Genomic DNA, 10,963 nt, shown 5'->3' with positions numbered 1-10,963 from the left:
TTACAGAGTGCTAAAAGTCCTGCTGTTGCTAGCTAGCATGCCTTTCTGTGATGCAGACGGTTAGCTGCCCACTGGTGCTAGCGTTGCATTGTGGGAGATGTAGTTTTGTCCTCTACGGTCTGAATGGGATAGAGGCGATTTCACGTTGTAACTTGTTTGTGTTGCAGTGTTTTTGTACATGAGTTGTTATTAAGGACAAGATCATTGAACAATTACAGTCTGAGACAGACCATCTCCGAGCCCTTTTAAAAGATGAAAGGAGGAGAAGAAGAGTAGAAAGGGGTATCATGAAAGAGTGGAAGGCTGAGATCTTGAGACTGAGGGAGGCAGAGTGCCAGAGGGAGTCAGAGAGCCAGAGGGAGGCAGAGAGCCAGAGAGATGCAGAGAGACAGAGAGAAGCAGAGAGACAGAGGGAGGCAGAGAGAGAGGGAGGCAGAGAGAGAGAGGGAAGCAGAGAGCCAGAGGGAGGCAGAGAGCCAGAGGGAGGCAGAGAGCCAGAGGGAGGCAGAGAGCCAGAGAGAAGCAGAGAGACAGAGGGAGGCAGAGAGGGAGGCAGAGAGAGAGAGGGAAGCAGAGAGCCAGAGGGAGGCAGAGAGCCAGAGGGAGGCAGAGAGCCAGAGGGAGGCAGAGAGCCAGAGGGAGGCAGAGAGCCAGAGAGAGCCAGAGGGAGGCAGAGAGCCAGAGGGAGGCAGAGAGCCAGAGAGAGCCAGAGGGAGGCAGAGAGCCAGAGGGAGGCAGAGAGACAGAGGGAGGCAGAGAGACAGAGAGAAGCAGAGAGAGCCACAGAAGCAATGGAGCACCAGAGAAAACTGCAGGAGATCCACAGACTCAAACAACTGCTGGATCTACTGATGGTGGACCTACAACTGGCCCACGTAAGACATGTCATTGTTATTATTAAAAGGCAGTGTATATTTACCCAGCTGAAAATGAATAGTGGCAGACAGCGGTACGCTAACCCAATGTTAACTTTTATTCCTTTCCTTAACCCTTACCTTAACCTCACTGAAACTATACCTAACCTTTACCTTAACCCAACCCTAGGTCCTGAACCTAACCTTCATTTATCTCAACCCCTATGCCTTCCTTCTGCCGGTTGAATATCCACTTCCTTATTAACGTCATTACTGTTGTTGTTGTTGATAACTGTATCTGTGTAGGTTGTAAATAGTTGCATTAGTGAAGCATCATTTGTAGGAGTAATTTCTACAAGCATAAACATCAGAGGCAACATTGTTGTAACATCACACAAATTGTAACAGGAATTTCTCAAACCCCTAACTGAATGGGAAGAAGGTTGTGTGTTTGTATTTGTACACATTTTGGACATAATGGATTCTGTAAAATGTCTCATATTTACATTGGGAATTTCATTTTGCTTCAGTCAAAGAAAGAGAGAGAAGATAAGAGGCAACGAAAAGAGAGGAGATGAAAGAAGGGAGATCCTTGAGAAGAGGGGTGAGTTAGAGGACACTGAAGAGGAGGAGGAGAAGGACGATAACAAGGAGGACATTCTCCCACCTGATAAAAGTATCAGAAGGAGAGCTGTGGGCTGGGTAAACAAGAAGTGGGAGAAGAGGAACCTCAGAAAGATAGAGAGAACGTATCAGAGAGAGGCTGAGGAGGGCTATAAGATCGTCCACATAGGTAAGACCTGTTTTCCCTCTACTTATGACATCATCCTCTTTAGTCTCCTCTACAAACATACGTTCCACACCAGTCATCATGTTGCATCATTGTTTCAATATAAAACTATTGTCCAAAATGGTCAAGCTGATCTGGTATCAACTTAAATGTAATGTACACAGGGAATCTAGAATGGAAAACTCAACTGGATCTCAATGATCTAAAGTAGTGCATCATAGCCTTTTGAGGCCCTAAGAAACATTTTGTTCAGGTTTTTGACTACATTTCCTCCCAATCTACACTTTGCAATGGGGCGTAGAGAACATATTGCATTTTTCAAGCAAGTTTGCTGCAATTCTACACATTTTCCCATGGGGCTGAAAGAAATTTTTGACTTATGGCATGTTAAGATAAAATCTGAATGAAATTGACTAACAAAATTAATGGGGGCTCACTGTAGTTCAAGGCCCCTGGGTAATTTGACCAAAAAAGGTTTTTGGGGGGATCAGGGGGCCCCTAGTTGCCATGGGGCCCTAAGCAATCGCATATGCCTAGGGCCAGCCCTGGCACTTTACCAGAGAACCAGCTGGAGGTGCCAGAGAACCATCAGCGGGGGCCAAACAGCCAGCAGCTAGAAGCTCCAGAAGAGGCTGAAACATCAGAGCCAATCTCCAACACAAAGACAAAGAAAAAGCCAAGCATCTGGAAGAAAATTAGGATGGGGTAAAGAATGTTTAAACATCTATTCATGTTTTACACTGTTAATATACATGTCATCACTTTAAAAAGTGACATTATCCAAATGTGAGGGTTTAGTGTACATGCAACACACATGTAAATATATAGTTATATATAAATATATATATATATTTTCCACCATAGTTTGCAAATAAAAATAAAAATAAAAATCCTACAATGTGATTTTCTGGATTTTGTTTCCCTCATTTTGTCTGTCATAGTTGAAGTGTACCTATGATGAAAATTACAGGCCTCATCTTTTTAAGTGGGAGAACTTGCACAATTGGTGGCTGACTAAATACCTTTTTGCCCCACTGTGTATATTGACTTCATTCCAGACAAATCCCGGTATGAGAGAAGGATGGTATGACAATATGAAAATCTGGATACCGCCCAACCCTAATCACCACAACTACCACACCACCTACCATCACCACAGCTAAAAAACCTACCTAATACAACTACCACAACTACTACAACAACCTACCACCACTACCACACTTACCATCACCAAACCTACCTAATACAACTATCACACCAACGTACCACAACTACCACACCTACCTAACACAACTCCCACATCTACCTACCACAACTATCACAGCTACCATTACCACACACACCATTACCACTATTACCAAACATACCTACCACATCTATCATCACCATACCTACCATGCCTACTACCACCACACCTATGATACCTACCACCACCACACTTGCATCACCACACCTACCATCATACATACCATCACCACAAATATCATAACATAATTACTTCACCACACCTACCATCATCACATCTACCATAACCACATCTACCATAACCACACCTACTGAACCTACCTTCACCACACCTACCATCACCTACCTTCACCACACCTACCATCATCACATCTACCATAACCACACCTACCATCATCACATCTACCATAACCACACCTACCATCATCACATCTACCATAACCACACATACCATCATCACATCTACCATAACCACACATACCATCATCACATCTACCATAACCACACCTACTGAACCTACCTTCACCACACCTACTGAACCTACCTTCACCACACCTACCATCACCACACCTACAATCACTACACCTATCATTACACCTACCATCTTACCTACAATCACTACACTTACCATCACCACACCTACCATCATTACATCTACCATAACCACACCTACTGAACCTACCGTCACCACACCTACAATCACTACACTTACCATCACCACACATACCATCATTTTTTATTTATTTTTATTTTACCTTTATTTAACCAGGTAGGCAAGTTGAGAACAAGTTCTCATTTACAATTGCGACCTGGCCAAGATAAAGCAAAGCAGTTCGACAGATAAAACGACACAGAGTTACACATGGAGTAAAAACAAACATACAGTCAATAATGCAGTATAAACAAGTCTATATACAATGTGAGCAAATGAGGTGAGAAGGGAGGTAAAGGCAAAAAAGGCCATGATGGCAAAGTAAATACAATATAGCAAGTAAAATACTGGAATGGTAGTTTTGCAATGGAAGAATGTGCAAAGTAGAAATAAAAAATAATGGGGTGCAAAGGAGCAAAATAAATAAATAAATTAAAATTAAATACAGTTGGGAAAGAGGTAGTTGTTTGGGCTAAATTATAGGTGGGCTATGTACAGGTGCAGTAATCTGTGAGCTGCTCTGACAGTTGGTGCTTAAAGCTAGTGAGGGAGATAAGTGTTTCCAGTTTCAGAGATTTTTGTAGTTCGTTCCAGTCATTGGCAGCAGAGAACTGGAAGGAGAGGCGGCCAAAGAAAGAATTGGTTTTGGGGGTGACTAGAGAGATATACCTGCTGGAGCGTGTGCTACAGGTGGGAGATGCTATGGTGACCAGCGAGCTGAGATAAGGGGGGACTTTACATAGCAGGGTCTTGTAGATGACATGGAGCCAGTGGGTTTGGCGACGAGTATGAAGCGAGGGCCAGCCAACGAGAGCGTACAGGTCGCAATGGTGGGTAGTATATGGGGCTTTGGTGATAAAACGGATTGCACTGTGATAGACTGCATCCAATTTGTTGAGTAGGGTATTGGAGGCTATTTTGTAAATGACATCGCCAAAGTCGAGGATTGGTAGGATGGTCAGTATTACAAGGGTATGTTTGGCAGCATGAGTGAAGGATGCTTTGTTGCGAAATAGGAAGCCAATTCTAGATTTAACTTTGGATTGGAGATGTTTGATATGGGTCTGGAAGGAGAGTTTACAATCTAACCAGACACCTAAGTATTTGTAGTTGTCCACGTATTCTAAGTCAGAGCCGTCCAGAGTAGTGATGTTGGACAGGCGGGTAGGTGCAGGTAGCGATCGGTTGAAGAGCATGCATTTAGTTTTACTTGTATTTAAGAGCAATTGGAGGCCACACCTACCATCACCACGCCTATCACACCTACCACACCTAACATCACCAGACCTACCATTATAAATGTGGATGGGTATTCTGCTTCATTCAATGATTACGGTATTGTAGAAGGTAGACACAGGAGTAGCCTATAGTCTACAATAATAACGTCATTGAATGTACTATAGTATCATTTATTTAATTGATGAATTGTAAATAGGCTCCTTCATTCAGTGAATACTGGATGTCTTTCTATCTCTGGGAGGATGTTAATGAAGGCTTTTCAGCTGTTGAACTATGGCAATGTCCAACAAATGTCTAAATCTTTCTTTCTTTTAGTCAACAAGTGATGAGCCAGATCAACCAATCAACGTCACTGCAGCTGTTCTACCCACCACCCCCACTGCTCTTCCTCCACCACCAACCTCATCCTCTTCTCCTGTTCAACTCATTTGAAAGGACTGTACACTAGAAAGGACTGTACATACAGTTGATGTCGGAAGTTTACATACACTTAGGTTGGAGTCATTAAAACTCATTTTTCAACCACTCCACAAATGTCTTGTTAACAAACTATAGTTTTGGTAAGTCGTTTAGGACATCTACTTTGTGCATGAAACAAGTAATGTTTCCCCCAAAAATGTACCGACAGATTATTTAACTTATGATTCACTGTTTCACAATTTCAGTGGGTCAGAAGTTTACATAAACTAAGTTGAATGTGCATTTAAACAGCTTGGAAAATTCCAGAAAATGATGTCATGGCTTTAGAAGCTTCTGTTAGGCTAATTGACATCATTTGAGGCAATTGGATGTGTACCTGTGGATGTATTTCAAGGCCTACCTTAAAACTCAGTGCCTCTTTGCTTGACGTCATGGGAAAATCAAATGAAATCAGCCAAGACCTCAGAAAAAAATTGTAGACCTCCACAAGTCTGGTTCATCCTTGGGAGCAAGTTCCAAACGCCTGAAGGTACCACATTCATCTGTACAAACAATAGTACACAAGTATAAACACCATGGGACCACGCAGCTGTCATACCGCTCAGGAAGGAGACGTGCTCTGTCTCCTAGAGATGAACGTACTTTGGTGCAAAAAGTGCAAATCAATCCCAGAACAACAACAAAGGACCTTGTGAAGTAGCTGGAGGAAACAGGTACAAAAATATCTTTATCCACAGTAAAACGAGTCCTATATCGACATAACCTGAAAGGCCCTCAGCAAGGAAGAAGCCACTGCTCCAAAACCACCATAGAAAAGCCAGACAACGGTTTGCAACTGCACATGTAGACAAAGATCGTACTTTTTGGAGAAATGTCCTCTGGTCTGATGAAACAATTTTTTTTCTAAAATTCACCAAATTTATTGTGGGAAGCTTGTGGAAGGCTACCCGAAACGTTTGACCCAAGTTAAGCAATTTAAAGGGAATGCTACCAAATACTAACTGAGTGTATTTAAACTTATGACCCACTGGGAATGTGATGAAAGAAATAAAAGCTGAAATAAATCATTCTCTGTCCTATTATTCTGACAATTCACATTCTTAAAAGAAAGTGGTGATCTTAACTGACCTAAGACAAGGAATCTTTACTTCGATTAAATGTCAGGAATTGTGAAAAACTATGTTTAAATGTAATTGGCAACGGTGTATGTAAACTCCCGACATCAACTGTACATACCCCTGTGCCCATCTCATTGCAATATGGTCCATCCAGGGCCTCAGCTGTGCACCTACAATTTGAGAAATGTAAACAAGATGCTATAATTGTGTGTGTGTGGGGGGGGGGGGGGGGGGGGGGTTGAGTTCCAAAAAAAGACATGAGTGTGATATGCCCCTCTGTTTTAATGTTGGAATGCCAAGAATGGAAGATGACAAAGGAGATAGTGATGAGGGTGAGAGCATCCAGTATGAAAATAAAGAGCCCTTGGGATCTAAAATGAGTGTGGGGGCCCTCTTGTGTCTCCTTTCTGTCCGTTTGAGGATACTACAGTCACCCCTGGTGGAGGATCTTGGAACACTGCTATTTAAGAGGTTGATGAAAACCTTCAACGGTGGTGGTGCTATGTTGCATGTTATCTTGAATACCAATCAGCAGTTTGAGGACAGAATGAAATGGTGTAAACTCAACTGGTTGAACTTGTTGAGGACACTCTTCTAAAAAGGGGTTCCAACAGGGTTCTTGGCTGTTATCGAAGGAAAATCCTTTTTGGTTCCAGGTAGAACCCTCTGTGGAATGGAGCCCAAAAGTGTTCTACCTCGGCACAGAAGGGGTTCTACCTGGAACAAAAAAGGGTTCTCCTATGGGGACAGAGGAATAATCCTTTTAGGTTGTAGAAAGCACCTTGTTCTTAGTGTAGGTCTATATTGCCGTGGTGGTTCAGTGGTTTTCTGTAATAAAATAAATGGTTAATTGGTGGTGGGGAGTTAAGATGATCTGAAATCATATGAAACACTTTTAGCACTGCCTCTGATCTGGCGGACTCACTAAACACAAATGCTTGTAGTTTAGTTTGTAAATTATATCTGAGTGTTGGAGTGTGCCCCTGGCTATCAGCAAATACATTTGGTTTGCTTAATATAAGGAATTTGAAATGGTTTACACTTGTACTTTTACTTTTGATACTTAAGTACATTTGAGATATTCCATTTACTTTTGATACTTCAGTATATTTAAAACCAAATACTTTTAGACTTTTACTCAAGTAGTATTTCACTGGGTGACTCTCACTTTTACTTGTCATTTTCTATTAAGGGATCTTTACTTTTACTCAAGTATGACTATATAGTACTTTTTCCACCACTGAGGCAAGCAGATCAGAGATGTCAAGGTGGCACCCAAGCATATGCCATGTGTATATGTGCAACACACAAATACAAATGGTCATATATTTGATATTTTATTTCATTTGTTATCTGATGGAGCCATCCCTTGTATCATTTTCTAGGCCTCCCAGGTATTTGCATTTAAAGTAAGGTATATGATTACTGCTGCTAGGGGGGGCTGTGACGTCAATGGGGGGCGGGGCGTTAGTGAGATCGTGAGAGGTTTCTTCTTCGATCTTGGGGAATGCCTACTACTGAAAACTAATAACGTTTCTCCGTCTCATCATTTTACCCTATTAATCAAGTTACGTAATGTGCAAAAGTGCAATATGACTCTCAGCATATTGAGGTAACATGGTTAACTACATAGTCCATGAGTTTGGTCACGTTTGAAGGCAATTGAAGGGAGTTTTAACAGAGTGATAAACTGGTTGGTATTTTCCCCCATTGTAAGTAATGGAGGTTGGCTAGGTTGCTAATGGTTTACATGTAAGAGAAGGGAACAAGATGGCGTCTGAACATTCTGTACTTCTTTTCAACAACGTTTTAGATCCTATTTGTTTTATTTTCTAACAAAGACTCAGTTATTTAGTTCAGGTAATATATGTAAATATGTGATATAAAATGTGTTAATATTTCTACAAAAATATTATTTAACAGTTCGCTAGCTTGATGCTATCCATATTTAGCTTGGCTAAGCGCTAGCTAGCTTTAGGCTAGTTTATCTCAGTCTGATAGCTTACATGTTAGTAGTTTATAATATAATGGTTGTAGCAATGTTTAGCACAGGTCTCCAGTAATTTATAGCTTTTCCCAAATTGACACTGATAGTACAGTGAGTTATATATAATGTGAATGTGTAGATGTGTGGTGATAGTATTTTAACCTCAGACCTTTTATTTTTTTGATACTGGAGTATGAAATGTGGAGATGTAATGCAACAATAGAGTTGTAATGGATACTTGGTTTTGATCACCAAACAGATTAACAAAAGAGAACAGTATTTTAATACATCTTGGAGAATTCCTACTACTGAACACTAGTAATGTTTCTCCGTCTCATCATTTTACCCTGTTAATTCAGGTTTATTATCTGCTGACCACATCCCAGTCCGAGGCGTGTAACATATGTCAACAGGTGTTAAGGACTTGAAAGTTACAGAAATTGAGTCAACTGTAAGGACAAGGGATCACAGCTAAATGAAATCCAACTGATGCCATTGCGTGAAGACACAAACAAGCTGATATTCATTGATTATTTTTGACTGCTGTCATATTAAATATAATTCCATTATTGCTTTTGTGCTGAGTTTCACTATTTATCAAGGCTACTTCTTCTACTTCTGAATCAGTAAGCTTGACTCTGAATCATGTGCAGTGTGACCACTGAGACTTAAACTAACTCAATATGACTCCTGAGATATACAGTTAATCAATTATAGCGTCTTTGAAAATAATCAAAATCAGTCAGTCTGGTCAGAGTGACTCTATAAAGACAGACTGAATCAACAGAGAGAGTTAGAGAGAGCGAGAGGGAGATTGTCTAGAATCAGACTCTTTAAACAGTCTTGGTTTGACCACCAGAGAAAAGAAAGAAAGTAGTTATGAGCTGAACAATATGCCAGTGGAAGGGAGGACAGTACCAGGTAACCCAGTTGTGGTTTGTAACTATTCTGATTTCTCATTGTTGCCAATTGAGTTGCAGTGGAATAGAAACTCAGTGGCACCAGTTATGTGATCCAGACCCCAGATGGTAGGTGTTCTGCCCGTGTGTCATGTTAACATGCTGAAAGGGTATTATATGCGTGACTCTCCAGACAGCTCCTCAGGTGAGCCGGTCCAGCCCGTCTCCAGTGTGTCTGCGGTGGTGCTGAAGCCTGTCTGGGACCTAGAGGAGGATAAGGAGGACGGGTTGGAGTTACTCCATACGTTACAGCAGTGTGAACACAACAAGTTACCCTCTCAAATGGAACATGTGGAGAACAAATCAAACGAATGATCTTATCCTGTTGATAAATAGTTTTCTCAATGTGTTTCAGGACGTTCCAAGTCGCATGGCCATCTTGGAACATGACGTGGATGTGGGGAACGCTGCTCCTATTCGTCAGCATCCGTACCGGGTTAACGCACATAGTCCATCTGTAAATAGCCCACCCAATCTACCTACCTCATCCCTATATTGTTTTATTTACTTTTCTACTCTTTTGCACACCAGTATCTCTACTTGCACATCATCATCTGCTCATTTATCACTCCAGTGTTAATCTGATAAATTGTAATTACTTCTCTACTATGGCCTATTTATTGCCTACCTCCTCACGCCATTTGCACACACTGTATATAGACTTTATTTCTATTGTGTTATTTTTTTTGTTATTTTTTTATTGTGTTTTTCTATGTGTGTTTTTCTCTGCCAGAACCGTCAGCCAGTCCTGAGCTGCTCCTCAGTCCTGAGCTGCCCCTCAGTCCGGAGCTGCCCCTCAGTCCGGAGCTGCCCCTCAGTCCTGTGCTGCCCCTCAGTTCGGAGCTGCCCCTCAGTCCAGTGGGGCCCTTTAGTAGGGTTGCCAGTCCTAGGTCGGTGGCGAGGGTCGCCGCTTTAAAGAGGCCACAGAGGCGGGCGAAGAGGCGCACCAGAACTTTGGTGAAGTGGGGTCCACGTCCCGCGCCAGAACCACCACCATCTATTTCTGTGTTTGGCATGATATGGTTCTCAATCAGAGGCAGCTGTTTATCGTTGTCCCTGATTGAGAACCATATTTAGGTAGCCTGGGTTTCACTGTTGTTTTGTGGGTGTTTGTTTCCTGTGTCAGTCTTTGTGCCACACAGGACTGTTTCATTAATATTCACTTTGTTATTTTATATTGTGTCATGTTCAGTTTATTCTATTAAAACATGGACACTTACCACACTGCGTTTTGGCCCGATTCCTGCAACACCTCTGACGAAGAGGATGAAATCTGCCATTACATTTAGATTCAGCCAAAGCACTACTTGGTAGTGCCACAGTGCTTGTTGCTCCCAACTTTGACAAACCATTTAAGTTGGACGTATACGCTAGTATAGTATAATTTGGTAACGGAATTATGAGTTTTAATCACTTAATAATTCACAAACAAAATATACATCAGAAAAATCACTAGAACTAATTGTTAGCTCCACCATTACTGGTTACTTCTGTGAACTTTCATTATCCCCCCTCCTCACAAAGACAAATGTGAAAATATCTTGAAGTTATGTGGGTTTTTGACAATATTACCAAAACTATTTCGCCAAACACGAATGTAAGTGTTGATAATAGTAGTCAGGGGTCTTTATGTCAACATGATTCTGGTTTTATGTAGTTCTGATATTGGACCTTTTAAGACTTTTTCTGGTGATGTTTT

At 41.5% G+C, this 10,963-nt stretch overlaps 2 long non-coding RNA genes across 3 annotated transcripts; both read left to right on the top strand.

Moving 5' to 3' along the window:
- The first annotated feature begins 716 nt into the window (after positions 1-716).
- Positions 717-5,327, top strand: LOC109881636 (uncharacterized). 2 transcript variants are annotated; one of them, XR_004207806.1, is made up of 4 exons: positions 717-875; positions 1,385-1,647; positions 2,182-2,349; positions 5,096-5,327. It is a non-coding gene; the product is annotated as an uncharacterized LOC109881636 (long non-coding RNA). The 2 variants fall into 2 exon arrangements; XR_004207805.1 differs by having other exon boundaries at positions 1,385-2,349.
- A 1,199-nt stretch (positions 5,328-6,526) lies between these two features.
- LOC116363039 (uncharacterized) lies at positions 6,527-10,486 on the top strand. The gene is made up of 2 exons (XR_004207808.1): positions 6,527-9,721; positions 9,998-10,486. It is a non-coding gene; the product is annotated as an uncharacterized LOC116363039 (long non-coding RNA).
- The last annotated feature ends 477 nt before the right edge of the window (positions 10,487-10,963 follow it).

Source organism: Oncorhynchus kisutch, linkage group LG3, assembly GCF_002021735.2.
Source record: "Oncorhynchus kisutch isolate 150728-3 linkage group LG3, Okis_V2, whole genome shotgun sequence".
NCBI lineage: Eukaryota > Metazoa > Chordata > Actinopteri > Salmoniformes > Salmonidae > Oncorhynchus > Oncorhynchus kisutch.
Note: the sequence above shows the minus strand (reverse complement) of the source record. Positions and strands in the feature narration are given on the sequence as shown.